This window comes from Ostrinia furnacalis, unplaced genomic scaffold (genome assembly GCF_004193835.3).
Source record: "Ostrinia furnacalis isolate ACB-3 unplaced genomic scaffold, ASM419383v2 OfSCF5444, whole genome shotgun sequence".
NCBI classification, from domain to species: Eukaryota; Metazoa; Arthropoda; class Insecta; order Lepidoptera; family Crambidae; genus Ostrinia; species Ostrinia furnacalis.
This window is the reverse complement of record NW_021135683.1, coordinates 101,333-117,233: the sequence shown is the minus strand read 5'-3', so window position 1 is coordinate 117,233 and position 15,901 is coordinate 101,333. Positions and strand designations below refer to the sequence as shown.

At 35.8% G+C, this 15,901-nt stretch overlaps 1 protein-coding gene across 5 annotated transcripts in view; it reads right to left on the bottom strand.

The window, feature by feature from the left end:
• Window positions 1–15,901, bottom strand: part of LOC114361190 (uncharacterized) — a 99,341-nt gene that overhangs the window by 63,226 nt on the left and 20,214 nt on the right. For 2 of the 5 annotated variants that reach the window (XM_028316161.1, XM_028316166.1), the window contains exons 1-2: window positions 6,284–6,453; window positions 4,340–4,375 (exon numbers count right to left, since the gene is read on the bottom strand). The exons of 1 other annotated variant lie outside the window; for it this stretch is intronic. The gene's annotated coding sequence lies outside the window, so the exon portion shown is untranslated. Of the gene's footprint in view, window positions 1–4,339; window positions 4,376–6,283; window positions 6,454–15,901 lie in introns of those variants that run through there. 2 more of the 5 variants (XM_028316163.1, XM_028316164.1) reach the window with 2 other exon arrangements.

Sequence of the window (15,901 nt, the reverse complement as noted above, 5' to 3'; positions counted from 1 at the left end):
CAATTTCTACAAAATTGACGTTCAAGTAAATGCGGTGTAGAGATAATTTAGAAAGATTCTTATTTGAATTCAATTAGCATCAATATTTGAACACCATAAAACCATAACTACTACATGAAAATGATAACAAAACATGTTGCATCATGCTCATGTTAATAACAGTTTGGTTGAGGCTGCAAGGCCGAATTCAAATTGTACGATCTCTTTCACATTCCTTAAAACGTGTAGCCATACAAAACTCATAAAGGCTTAGTACAAGGAAAGGCAGCAGAGGACAAATCCTTCAGAGAGAGCCGGCGGCATGCCAATACGGTGCAACGATCACGGATTCCATGCGTGCCCGCAATTTACAAACTGCGCGTCAAAACTGGACGGCCAGATTAAATTCTTTTTTTTTATATGTTCTTTTGCAGAACTTATTGATTCAAGTTGTCAACAACTTTTTTGAATTTAGAAAATTCTTTTGTTTCGCGAATTGAAACCTATTTTCTTTTTTTCTTGTCAAAACTTGAAATACTTTTTAGCCTCTATGCTACCGAACCAGTACACATAAATAGTGTTCAGCTTATTTTTTATTATCCAGTCATCCGAAACATGTTCAATGTTCATACGTAGTCGGACACCGGTCGATACTAATTTGTGGATGAAATAGTACCAGAGACTGTCGTAGAGTTTTCAATTTTAAGAATCCTGAGTGAAAAGGAAACAGAATTTCACGGCATTTATGTTTTTTTTTGTCAATGAAATAAGGTCTAAAAGGACACATTGAGAGATTCGAGCTGTGACGAGCCACATACGAAACTCCTTGGTTAATCCTGGTCACTAAGAAACTTTTTCACAGTCACATTGGATATGAAAAATGTACCCACTCATATTAATAAGTATGTAGGTATTCCACTGCAGGCCGGCGTGACCGACAGAACTGAAGAATGTTAATTGGCACTGAACTATTTTTTACATGACTACATGTGCAGGGAAGGTAGGCCAGTCATCAGATTATGACTTTTAGGGTTCCGTTGACAAAAGGCCAAAGTTTGTTTTTTTATATTTCAAAAAGTTCAGAGCGGTATGTGTAAGGTAGAGCATAATAATGAACATGAAAGAAAACTAAAAGATAGAAGAACGTCCACGATCCGATTGGTGGAAGAATGAATCATTATTACATAATTAATTACACATAAAATACAGCAATACAAGTTAAGAACACAATAAACTGACTATTAGGGCGATAGATAAGAGACTGGAACTTGCTAAGTGTGATAATTTAAATAAATTAAAGGGAAAGTTTTATTGGCCTCCGATAGTTCTGGCAAGCAGTCACGTCAAGAATCTTCAATGTTTATTAAAGAGAAATCAAAAACTGATCGAGTCAATATTGGTTGATCTCAAGTTGCAAGGCCTCTGTTATTTAAGTGCCTACTTCAAGTATATGAATCTTGTTGAAATAGTTATTCTTTGTTATAGTAATTTTACAAGATGAGTTGCAAAAATATCTTGACAGAAGCGAATACACCTTCAACAACCACTTGTCTCTATTATGTTCCAAGTACTCTTAATAATGTTCTAATAAATAATTTTACCAATCGATCAACATGGAAAGCATTAGGGGAGGCCTATGTTCAGCAGTGGATGTCCTATGGCTGAAATGATGAAGATGATGATGAAATAATTTTAGGGTACCGCATCAGTTTTTATTTTTTTCGCATGTTAGGTGGTAAGGACGTGCAGCAATGACAAAGAGCTGGAAGAATCCTACATAATAACATTTTGCGAAATTAGTTCTACATGAACCAACCTAGAACGTAGAATACCTGCATTTTTAGTGAGTGAATTATTCATCCATCACAAAATAAAAATTTGTAGCGTATTACTTTCTAGTTTTAATTTCCTACTTTACCTAATACCAGAAATAAAAATGATGTATTGTTATATTAAAGTTACGATAACGACTTTATTAAATGGTGCGTCAGCCTTCATACGTATTTGATTTGGTCATTAATCGGCTGAGGATGCTTAATGGTACCACGTGGGGCCGATGGATGAGTTATGTGTGAAATGATGTTGCTTTGGTGAGGGTAAAATGCTCTTTCAGATTTCAGAATAGAACTATTAGGTACTTGAGATTTGGAAAGAGATGATGATCAGGGGGAGATGGAGGTAGAAGGATGGAGGAGGAGCATGAAGGAGGATAAAGAGGCTGACAAAGGTGACCACTTCTTCACAGCACCAGCTCATATGTGGAAGGGGATGTGTATTGTAACTATGACTCAGTTTCTTTGAAAAAGCTTAAATGATACAGGACTCTAGTTTTGACAGCATATGAAGAGTAAAGTAAGTATGTATTGGTGGTGTCAGCAACCTAATTAATATGAAGCCGTGTAGTCACTATTTTAAATTAAATTAAATATTAACACAGTTCGATGCCGGAAGGTTGTTTTTGCGTTCAAAATATTGCCTGCGATAATTTTAATTATAAAAATAACTTAAAAAGTTGCGTTATATCACTCCACCCAGGTGTGTGTGACATAACACTTTTTTGCGCCTTCAATTTATAAGGAAACGCGGGGGTAAAAAGCGGTCCTGGTCAATACCGGACCATAACTTGTGATTAGAAAGCTCGCTAAGCATACCCACTGTGGTAGTAATTAGTAGTTATCGGAATTATTCGAAGACCTTTAAATCCTTAAAGAAAAAGTTGTTTTCTTATTATGTTAAGTAGGATTTAACATCTAGAGTCATTTTAAAAATTATATGCTAAGAAAAGAGCATAGTCAGGAATTCTGGATACAGTACACCGATGAAGGGTGGATTCGACCAAACAAGAGTAAATATTAATATCAGAGTAAATCGTCAGTTTTCACATATTTCCCATAATGAAACTGTCAATGTGCCAGTTATACCAGGAGTTATTCGGAAGGATCTATCATCTGAATATGAGCTTATTTTAAAAGTTATAAATAACTTGAAAAATTGAACTGCCTAAGGCGGGAATTGAACCCACGACCTTTCGCTTAAATTAGTTTGAGATGCAACTCTTATCGCTAAAAATTAAATAAACTATGAATATGAGCTTTACCTACGTCAGACATCGATGACACTCCATGACACCAATTGAATTTTGACAGTAAGGTTCAGCAGGTGATTCTATGGAGGCTACTAATTTCTTCTTTTCAATCACGTAATTAATCACTATTAAAATAAGTCGACATATTACGAAACCTGCCAGTCCACTCTTTATCTTAATCAGCAGATTTGAGATAGCAATACCTAAGCCGATACATGGACCTTACAATCGTCACGTTCATGAGCCAACCTCTTCCATAAACATACAAACACATATCGATAAAATTGTAGACTCGATATCGATAATGGTCGAAAAACATTACCCCCTTTTGACTTCTTCGAACCTGGGACCGGTTGTTTGACACACTGCGGGATTTCTCCACAGCAATGCGTGCGGATTGCTATGATTTTTATTAACTATATATTATTGCAGTTTTCTATTTTCAATCGTAATAATTATGTTTATTCATGAGGAGTCATGAAAGGTACGACAGGATGTTTGCGTTTTGGCCTCTGGTCTATGCATCTTAAACAGCAGTAAATATAAAATGAAGCAGCAAGACATACTTTGGTTTTTTTGGCTCTTTTCAGATCATAACACTGTGATATTTATATCCTAATATGCAAAGTTAAGCATACTTTTTACTAAAAACAATTGCTAGTCATGCAACCTTGAAAGTCCGGAGAATCGTAAAATACCGAAAAACCGTTACGAAAGCAAAGCGCGTAGGTGTCAATGGATGTTTCCATCTTCTTGACCAACGAGTTACTACGTTTCAAAATCAAAACAACAGATTACCGGCTTGATAGTTCATTTTGTTGCTTTGTGAACAGTTAATTCATCATGGAAGTCATTGGGGGAGGCCTATGTTCAGCAGTGGACGTCCTATGACTGAAATGATGATGATGATAATGAAGAAACAATTAAATGGCTACTGTCATTTTTGGACCTAAGTGCAATAAAACAGTTTATAATTGTAACATAGTGCTGACAAGCAGAAGTTTATGACAAATCGTATAAGTAATTAAGTGATTTTTAACTGCTAAAGTAAAACACAGATCCGCGAGTATCTTTTTTTAAGATCCAAAGAACAAAATAGAACCTAGTTACTGCAGTCCAATAAGACTGTCAAATTGGATGGAAACTTGATTCTGTGTCATCTCTATTTTGTTACTCAGAATCAAAGAACAGGTTTTAACGATTTTTTTCAGCGACCAACCAGAACGTATGTAGAGTCGAGACTAAACTAAAAAGTATTTCGTTAAAACAACTCACCGTGCTATTGATATGTCAGGCAATATTATAGCAGACCTGAAAAGAAAACACTTGAGTAAATAACACGAATCTGTGACATTCCTCCAACTGCTCGGTCTCTATATGACGCATGTCTGCGCAAGCACCTTATAACATACGTCATGACATATGACGAAGACAGACTGATGGAGATTGCTTCTTAGGGTACAGCCAGGCATGAATAAAAAGCTAGGGCCTAGACAAAATGACATTGGCGACCGTTAAAGTGCCGGAGCGAAGCGATTTCGGATTACATCTGTCATGTAATCATGTTCGGATCTGACTTCATGTCTAGGAGGGTGTAGTTTTAAACCCAGTACTAACCGAACAACATTCGGTTCCACTGCCCTAATTAAGTAGCTAGCCTGAAGAGACCTGTGATAGTTAGGTATTATCGGATTTTGTATTAACGGAATACGATTAACGGCTTATTTCCAGTCTAGACTCGACTAAGCAATAGGTATTCAGCCAATTTATAGGACATCAAACGCGCTCTATAGTGAAATAAAATAGGCTTTTCCAAGATCACTTCTTTATCAAGATGGTGGCAATTATAATGAAAAGCTTCCTAACCATTTATAAATAGGTTTAACTAAGAAATCCCAGAACTCTACAAGAGCTCGCATGAGTTTAAGTTCAATGCTAAACTGAACAATTAACAAAATATAGCTACGAAAGCCTACCAGAGATGAAAAACAATACGAATAATAAGACGAGAAGGTAATGCAAGAACGATTACAGTATGTACTACTTTCTTACCGGATATAGGTTTTTATGCATTTTCAATAAGACTCAGAAAACAAACAAAAAATTTAAACACAAAAACGAGAAATTACTGATTTTAAAACTAATGTGAATGTAGAAAACCAATCCAATTCGAAATAATTGGGTATTTCCCATTGATAGCTAACAAGCTTCCAGGCGTTTTTGTTCTCAAACTAATAATTAACACGTTTTTCGCAAATAATCTCTCTAATTGGACCGTAATTGTAAATTAAACAATCCAATCAAAAATGTTTTTCATAATTAATTTAATCTATGTCGTTACACACATCCAATTAAGTTTTATCCGCACTCATTAGCGAGAAAAGCTTGGCGTGGGAAATGTGTAACAAATAGGTACAGGTAGCTGGGACACCCTGACATAAAGGTGGCCAAGACGAATTTTCGATGTAGAGCACCTTTATTTTTGTAGTCAACATTTAAAAGATATCTCAGAGGACGTAGGTAGGACTCAATCAAGTAAGCAGATCCAATGTATGCGAAAATTAGAAATAGTTCTTGCAAATTAAAGAAATATGAGATTTAATGTTATAGGGAAATATCTCCATACAACGTAGAGCAAAGTAAAAAATTAAGTTACCCACCACATTGTAATTTTCATTATTATCTAACCTAGAAAAGTTGCAGGATGGCAGGTGGTGGTTACTCTATTGATAACACATAAATTAAAGACAATATGTAGCTGAATTAATATTAGTATAAGCTGATAGGTGGGTTCAGAATGATACAGCACTAAGATCACTTTAATCTAAAGAACCATTAGCAGGTGAGATAATTCTACCAACAAACTGACTTTTTGATGATCTTTCCTAAATCATTTCTTATCAGAATAGTTGTAATCATTATTGTTTCTATAATCACACGGATCTGTGTTAGTTTTGTAATGACTCAGAGTATTTAATACGTGGTGTATTTAAAAAACATGACAAAATAAATAATAAGACAGGACCAATTCATTGTTATTCAATATCTTAGCTGCAGCAGCTAAGCCCAGTATAGTTTGTTGTTCCAAATAAAGAGAAAAAAAAAGACCAGACTTGCTAAACGAACGTTTTGAAGAAGATGTCAACAAGTCATCAACCTATGTAAAACCTAACTACAAACTTAGAACGCAGTCCGGATCAACAGTGAACTGACACTTACCACACAGAGTAAACCAAAATCCCAAAACAATCGGATCTAATCACACACTTCCCTTTAATGTCCAGCATAAAGAGAGGTTAGTTCCTTCACAACACGGCACTACGCGGGTCGGGTCGCGCGGCTGGCGCGGGCGCACCGACGGCTGGGCACTGCGCACTGAGTCGGACACGCCTCCGTCTGGCGAGAGATGACGGACGCGCTTGCGCAACCAATCGAACTCGGATTTTGAATTAACGGAATACGATTAACGGTTTAATACTAAGCCCTTTTTTAGACTTTAACGCGGGTTGTAGACCAAGAGCTTAGTAAGTTTAGGAGTAGCTTAGCTCACATAGCTGGCGCTGTTATTCATGGTTGTGTGCACACTGCAAATTATACAAACACCATGGAAAACTTTTTTTTACTGTCAGGAAATTACATACCCACCAGCCACGGGGGCTGCTAGTGGGATATGTGGGGCTCTCCCTACCAGAAGGGTACCCACTAAAAACACTTGATTATTTACGCCATGAGCCATATGAATGGGGAACGCGTGACATCGCCATTGACTTTGGAAAACTGCATTAGCTTTGCGAGCTATACAAATTTAAACTAGCTTTGCTCTTGATCTGCATTATGAGCTGGTTAGAAAATTAAGTTTTACATGGTGCTAGACTGAATTTACAGTAAGAAATTTGAAGGTTCAGGATATAAGTACATACTGCGCACTGACACGCCTCCGTCTGGCCGAGAGGTGACGGACGCGCTTGCGCAACCAATCGAACTCGGATTTTGAATTAACGGAATACGATTAACGGTTTAAAATACTAAGCCCTTTCTAAAACAAGAGGTGGCTTTCAACAGGTATCTGAAAATTAAGCTTTACGAGATGCTAGACTGAATGTAGACAGGCTGCTGCTAAAGGGTGATTAAGAATTTGAAGATTTTTATCAAGATAATGGATTGTTTGATAAGAAACATTGCCACTTAACTTAATAACGCGTTGAACAATAGTTCTACATTTAGTAGAAAAATGACATATTAAAACTAGCGTGCAACGCGCGTTTTTTTGTGGTAAAGAGCATGATGTTTTTACTTCTAACTATGTTCTACTTTTGGTAGAGTCATCATGACAAACGTCTATGGGTGGTTGTGTTGACGATAGAGTCATGATGATTACAGCCCACACTGCTGAAGAAATGAATTACTGGCAAAACGATAATCTAGAAAATAAGTTATTGGAATTATCGCACCAACTATGGAAACTAGAGAATGGATACAAATACTTGTTTTATTCATACATTTGACTCTCTTTGCTAAACTCAAGAATATTGTTAACCCACTGTCGTAAGATCATAAATAATTTAATAATACTCAGTGAAATTGATTATTCAATTTTACATTATGAATTTTATTTATTCATCGATGTCTTCCAATGTTCCGATCCTGAAGGTCTATTAGAAATGTACAAGTAGGTATGGGCGACGATATATCAAGCTAAATACTAGCACCTTAAGTGGTTGTGTTATGAGCGATTTTGCAACAAAAATTTACTGTCTGATATGCTGTCAGATTTAATGACTACAGTATTGATACGATCATAATCATTCGTTCTTACCCTCTGGACACGTGGTCCGACTGCTTTGTCCGATCAATCGGACCACGTGAACTTTTTTTTCCTGTTGGTTCGATTAATCGGACTACAAGGAATCGCAATTCCACTTCGTCCGACTAATCGGACTTGAAATAAATTAAGGGTGGTATGCAACAAAATCGATCCATGGAAACTATTTCTCGTGTCAATTTCATATTAACTAGCAATGCGATGCTCTTTGGTCATAATAATAACAAGAGCTACCTCGTGAACGGCTTGGCATGGAAAGGTTCACTATTAAATAAATTTATAATAATAAATTTAAATCAATATTGATTTGAATAAATTAATACAAATTTGTAAAGGTATAAATATTTTTAATTAAAGATTGTTTCATTCAATGTAAAACGACCTCCTTTTAGTTCAATTCAAAGTTCAACTGAATTGAACTTTCAGGAAAAAAACCGTAAAGTCAACTTTCTTCAGTAATCTTTCAAGGAAGTTGAAATACACGGATTTTTTTTATAAACATTTCCTAAATGTTTATATTATTATAGATAAGTAGGTTATGTAGGTAGGTATTCATTTGTTTTCCAAATTTTCAATAGGGATGTTTCCTGGGTAAAAAGCAAGAGTTTTAATTAGTCCGTCAGTTAGCTTATCAAAAAATACTCGATACCTATTTTTCACTTTTTAAAACTAATGAAAATGTAAAGAGATAAAGCGTGCCAAAGTTCTAAGGAAAAGGCCCGTGACGTCAGTGAGTGCGTAAAAGTGCTGCACTTTGTGACGTCACGCGGAACTTCAACGCACTATAACTTTGAAATTATTTGTTTGATTGGCAATTAAATAATTCAAGTCCAATATTTTTTTATATTAAAATTGACGGACGAAAAAAATTTTTTTAGGAAACTAGCCTAAAAATCTATCAAAAATATTCAATAGATTTATTATAGTTGAATTTTTAGGAAAATATATTCCGTTTATTTCAAATTTCTAGAAAAATTATTGAATCTATGGATTTTTTTTCCTGAAAGTTCAACTCAGTAAAACTTTGGTTTGAACTAAAAGGAATAGGTCTGTTATAGTTTTTCAATCAAGAAAATGCAATTAAATAGTGTTGAGTTAATGAAATAATAAATGTATCTTTCTTTCTTTCTTTCAAATAGGTTGGGCGGTTAAATGTCGGACCATGTAACCTTAAGAACAGAAAGTCTTGATAGTCCGACTCCTTAATCGAATCAACAGGAAAAAAAAGTTCACGTGGTCCGATTAGTCGGACAAAGCAGTCGGACCACGTGTCCAGAGGGGCTAATCGCTACCAATTTGACATCGTACGTAACTGATGATTGTATTAACGTTCTCTAATTAAATCCTTATCAGTAAAATATAATAATTAATAATAATCATTTTAATTAGTAATTATAATCATAATAGAAGTGATTGTGCTGGTGCAGTGAATTTTAGTAGCTATACAGTAGTGTCCGACCGAAATTNGAATTTTTAAGCGGATTTTTTTCAAAAAGTATATTTTTTTTATTATTTGTTGGCCTTTCTTGTGTATTTTATGTATTTTTTTAGTATTGCCTGTTATTTAGCATTATTATTGTTTTTATTTTATCAAGATATACCGCTTAGTTTAAAAGTTATTATGTTTTCTTTACAATAAGTAATTGGAAGAAAAAAAATTCTATAAAATATTTAAAAAAAATCTCAAAAAAATGTTGACCTCTTTTTTGTCGATAAAAATAGGTCTAGTTTCATCTATTTTCATATGTACACTTTAACGTGACTCACACTGTATGATATACTAATATTTGTGGCAGTAATGTAAAGCTTGCGGGAAAGCACTGCAACTGGCTGTAGGCCGCTACCAAAGGGCCAATCTGGATATCATTGGAGGAAGTTTATCAGTAGTGGACATACTATAGCCGAAATGATGATGATGAATACCTATTTGTGCAAATATACACTAATTCACTAATCAGCTTTATTGTAACCTGTTGTGTATGCCTTTAAAAAAATCTGTGATGGTAGCTTAGCGCTTGTTTAAGCCCTTGTGTCCGTCATAGCTTTGCACTATTTGGCTCTACATTGCGGGTGTTTTCAATTTAAATTAGGTACCACATATTTAAAAAATTGACACTAAATGTTACTCGACTTAAGCTTAGCAATAATTACCTATTGATTCTGATACTTTGACCTTTCACCGTCGGTATTATCAAATATTAAACGGATTGATCAAGCATTACGTCGCTGGCAGCTTGAAATAGCGCTGACGTTATCAACGAAACACCCCGAACATCTGCACCACCTGTTTTAAGTTACTGTGTGCAAACTTTACTTGTTCCAATGTGGTTATTCATACCTACTGAATTCGATAGTTTTGAAAAGAAATGTAGTTTGAATTTGAGTATAGTTAAAAGGCCGAGGTTAATTTTGCATCATCATCTTCATCATTTCAGCCACAGGATGACAGGACGTCCTCTGCTGAACCTATGTATGGGCCTATGCCTCCACCAATGATTTTCACATCGCCCGGTCGCAGCGGCCTGCATCCAGCGCTTTCCTGGTACCTTTATAATTTCATCATCATCATCATTTCAGCCATAGGACGCCCACTGCTGAACATATAGCCTTCCCCAATGCTTTCCATGTTGATCGATCGATTGGTAGCGGCCTGCGTCCAGCGCTTCCCTGCTACCTTTACGATGTCGTCCTAATACCTAGTTTTATAATTTTGTATCGTATTATTACTTTTATTAAAAAAATCCTTGTAATTCCAACAGACTAGGGACAACGCAAAAACCTTTGTTGATAAACTCGTACATAGTTATGCTAATGATGGACATTTACCTAATTGTAGCCGCTACTTATTAATGATTGATGTGGGTTCCTGTTTTGATCATAATCTGATGTAATTATTAATTTTTGCATTTATTCAATTTTAAAATTTGTTACATTTCAAACCTAATTTGGTCATGCAACCTAAATTCTGTCAAAATAATGGAACGACTCATAATTTGCGAGATAGTGAATGACATGCGTTGGACCCCGACTCTACCTGTATCTTTTCTGTCTACATGTGAATTTTTAATACATAAGAGTCCATGCCCCCTTACGTATGTAATCTGCGTTACATGAACGTTGAACATTAGTTTTAATAAACTTAAAGTGACGTTTAATATGGAAGAGAATTGAAACGATAGAGGCACTGCGGCCATTTCAGAGCATAGTACCTGATTACATCTTTTATTAATGTAGCTTTAAAAAGCCTACAATATCATATTACTACAGCAGAAACAATCGACGCTGATTTATGTTCAAATCACCAGCAAATTTCCAAGAATTGTGTTTAACGTAATAATAGACGGAGTGAAAGTCACTTCCGTCGTACGCGACAATTAATAACACATTGTTGTGCACTTCTTCTATATTGGCATTTTATTGAGTAATTATGAAAACATGTTCAGTTCATACTTTGTACTGGAAATACTGGAACAAGAATTTCTGATAAAAATAACTAATGTAACAAAGCAATTTGAGAAACCACAGACAGAAAAAAAGATAGGAGACGTATCGGATGATTAAATAATAACTTACGATGAAGGTAATAACTTAAAAGTTTAGAGAGTACAAAATATGTCCGAGATGACAATAAAACATATATCCGGTGATGTGTCTCTTATTAATTCGAGAGACAGCACAATGGGGCACATTACAAGGCACTTTGTTAACAAACAAGATGGAAAGTGGAGAGGAAATGTTCCCACCGTCGTGACAAATTAAATGTTATCTCATTTCGGCTAATGCAGTAAAACAATGAAAGTGTTACATTGCGTAACACTCGCGTAATGCCTTTGGGAATGGGGTATAGATTAGCGGGATCGAGATAAGCTAGCAAAAATGTTGTATAATTTGACACACTAACAATTAAGTGTGTTAATGACTGCTCTATTCGAGCGGAATGCTCCAAATTAAACAATCCTTGGCATTTGAGAAATTTGCATTAATAATCATAATTGCAAGCTTATTAATAGCTAAATTACAATACATAAATCAGACCACAAATTGATCACAAGTCATTAAAAGACAAACAGTCGTAAAAATAAACAAACGACTAATGAAGCGAGTAACAACATCTAAGTATAGTTAAAACATAGTGGTAAGTAACGTAATTATGATAATAAAGCAGCAGCACCTCTCTATTGGAAAGCCAATGAAAGTAAACGCGTAAATTGATCTCGATACGTTGAGGTCTAGACGGAACCTGTTCACTGTAACATAATATTTAACAAACCCTATAGCCATGCTTTAAGTAAATTGCATAATGGACTGATATTACAGACAGTTGTTAGAATCTAGTGTCAAGAGAAAGGAAAGAACACACACTAACATTCATAAGAAGTTTTTGCTTTTGGATGTAGCTCAAACAGAAAATAATACCCTGAAAAAAAGCCTTACAAACAATCTGTTCCTTTTCAATAAATTACTAGTTGGATGCGTTATGTGCGGTAGTGAATTATTAATGAAATTAACAAACAAATGAATAAAGATGAACAAATGGTCTAATTTGAGACAAGAAACAATTAGAAACCATTCGTCTCTATAGGAATTTATTGATTTTTGATTAACAGCAGCACCGAACCATTTCGTGATATGATTTCAAGGCATTAATTAAAGATGTGCTAAACAATCGCTAATCTACATACGCTCAAGGTCGACGCTGCAACAATGCGGTCGGACCACTTATCAAAATGTCAACGGTGCGGAACCCATTTTGCTGAGGAATTGCATGTGATTGCAAACTACTGCGATATCAATAAAGCGATAAAAATTGGAAATGGGGCTAATAGTTATAGCTTGTAACACAAATTCTTTTCTTTTTCAATAAATGGTACACGGTAAGTTGTCGTCGAGTTTTTTCCGAATTTAGTGAGAAATGATTCAACTTCTAACGGGAAAGAGGCCAAGATCGGGAGCTGTACTTTTTGTTTTTATACACGTCAGGCCATGGCACCACTTGGTACGGCCGCGCGTGAGTTTAAATATACATAGAAAATTAAACACTGGCTGGCGTAAGATGATCTTTTGTCACTGCAATCTTTTATTTCATAGTGTAGAAGACATGGGGAAATGAAATAAAGAGACTCCTCACTCAGTGCACTGTCGATGTTTTTGAATCTGCTGATGACCTAATACACTTCTCAAGTAATATACAAGGCAAATTGGTTTTGCCCCGTGTCGTGACTTCATTGTGTGTTCAGCACAAACGGACGCTGAATGTTGATAAGCTAAGCCCGTGATAACGCACCGCAAAAATGAGAATTGTTTGAACGGGACAGCCAAGAGCAGTTTTTAAGGAGTTAAATATTATGCAATGTTGCTTTCACTGTACCACCCTTGTACAAACCTCTCTATGCCTTTTACTTGCGAAGATGTCAGAGGCGAAAAAAACGAAAGTGGCCGACTGTTTAGCTATTCGCGAGCGGCTGACGTAGCTGGAAAGGTGTTAGTTAAAATTAGTGTCCGACCGAATATGGATTTTCAGCCGAAAACGGAAACGAAAACGAAGCTTCGGCTGCAGTCTCATTTTCGGCCGAAAACGAAAACGAAAATGACCTTCAACTCTCAAATTTCAATCTGAAATTATGTAAAAACTTTGAAAACCGTTAATGTTTTGACCAAAAACATAATGACGTTTGACAGTTGATTTTGATAAGGATTGATTAAAGAAAACCGGCATTAAAACACAAAAAAATTAATTATGAATTCTTAGTAGAATATTATTTCCGGTGTATATTGAAATATTGGGAAGTGAAGAAGAAATAAAGGGTGTCAAGTGGGAATTTTTTAACTTCAAAAATGAATACAAATAAATTAATGATTTTTTATTATTTATTACTAATGCAAACTGGAGTTTAACAATGTGGATTAAATTTTTTATAGGCAATGTCTTTTAAATGATGCCCGTTTTACTATAGGCACTCTCACAGCCGGACCCTTACATTCGCAACTATGCGAGAGCAAATCGCGCTAATAATTTTCCTGCAACTTCACGGCGGATATTTTCTTACAGAACCCGAATTATTTAAGGATTGTTTGCTGTAAACTTTTGACTTTAGATATCCCCATAAGAAAAAGTCGCATGGTGTGAGATCTGGTGACCGAGGCGCCTAGGGTATGTCCCTGTACTTGCTGATCATTCATTTGAAAAAAAAAAATAGTCCTCAGTGTCTCCATCGAGGTACTCTCCGTGTGTGGTGAAACACCTTCTTGCTGAAATAGAGTTACGTAGTTGACCGGGATGCAGTTGCAGTTGTGGTATCAGACATTCATCGATCATTCGACAATACATTTCAAATACTTATTGCTCAACTGCGTACGCTCTGTAGGCACCAGTGACTCATGGCGTATTATTTTGAAACAATTAAACTTAATGAAAACTCTTTGGGTTTATTGTATTCAATTTTGAACTTGGGAAATTGTTGCTGGACACCCTTTACAACGTAACCTCACTTCACAACTTCAAAAGACTGTGACAATACCGCGTCCGTTCAAGTCTGATTGGAACCATGAGTGCACCAGATGCACTCCCGAAGATATCGGAACGATAAACGTCACCATCTTATTCACGTATTTTTGATATTCGGTTTGGCCGAAGCTTCGGCTGGTTTTTGGCCGAAAACGAAAATATGGCCGAATGTCCATTTTTTGGCCGAAAATGGCCGAAAACGAAAACGAAAACGAATATTCGGTCGGTCACTAGTTAAAATAGTGCCTAATCCAAATAGCGTTGGAGCATGCGCGAGCGCTTGTCGCTTGTTGATAGCGACACGGCGCGAATGGTAATCGCGAACGGCAATGTCCTTGCGCGAGAGCCGAAAGCTAATGCTTGCTTTTATTTTGCAACACGGTTAATACCTTGCTCGTAGCGCGTAACGCCCGATGTCCTGCGCATACCGTATTTGTTCTAGCTATGAGTGTTTTAAGACACATTAAACGGTACTGTGTCAATGATGGATGGTGATTGCGAGACGTTTGAATTAATCATCAAGTTGCGCTGAAGCGTAAACTAAATATTTATTAATTAGCCGATTCTTGAGCAACCCTGGAACATTTAATAGAACAATGTCTGCGTAAGATAACTGAATGTGTTGTTACAGATCCAGTTATTTCAGTTTTTTGTTTTAGCAAAATCGGCTAACATTGATTACATATTGTACCTAAATTAATTGGATTTAGAATTGCTGAAAGAAATTTTAAATAGGTAGAATTGATAATAAAAAGTGTGACGAAGTGTGATTTTTCTTTATTGGAGAACAATTAGGTATATCTCATTCATATTGAAATTAAAACAAGTGACGCCTATACATATAAATTGTAGGGATATTTCGTGGTCTACATTTTCTTTTCTTCCAAAACGGACACAGATTACAGCTGGTTCATATTATCCTGAACCTTTAACAAGGACCATGTTGTTTTCAAATGCGCCAGGGTGGTTGACCTCATAATGTTTTCGCGGGCACGTCTCGCGCCATATTCGTCCGGCACTCGCGGGTAAACAAACTACTTTGAGGTTAGGTACCAACATAATAACATAAAGTGGGTTTAAGTATACCGTAGTAAAGTAATAGAACCTACATCCAAATACACATAAAAAGATTACGGTATCTTGTCATATAATACACAGACTAGTCCGGTTGAAAACGCTTTAATTTATTGTGACTACCAATTAAGGAAGCATTATTGGAGAGTCAGTAATTATGAATCTGAGTGAAAATACATATTACTCAATCAATGACTTACTTTTTTTTATTAAGGCCGTTTGTAAGCTGTATGGATAGTTATTGTAATTTAATCACTGAAGACAAATTATGCGTTTATGATTATTTATAATCATGCAGAAGTGGAGGTTAAAATGACAAAAATATTTACGCCGCTCGACCTTGACTATCTTAACCTTTGTTGGTATAATTAAATAATCATGCATGAGAGTTAAACTCCGCGACTAACCAGAGGTTAAATATATGACGTCTGTAAGA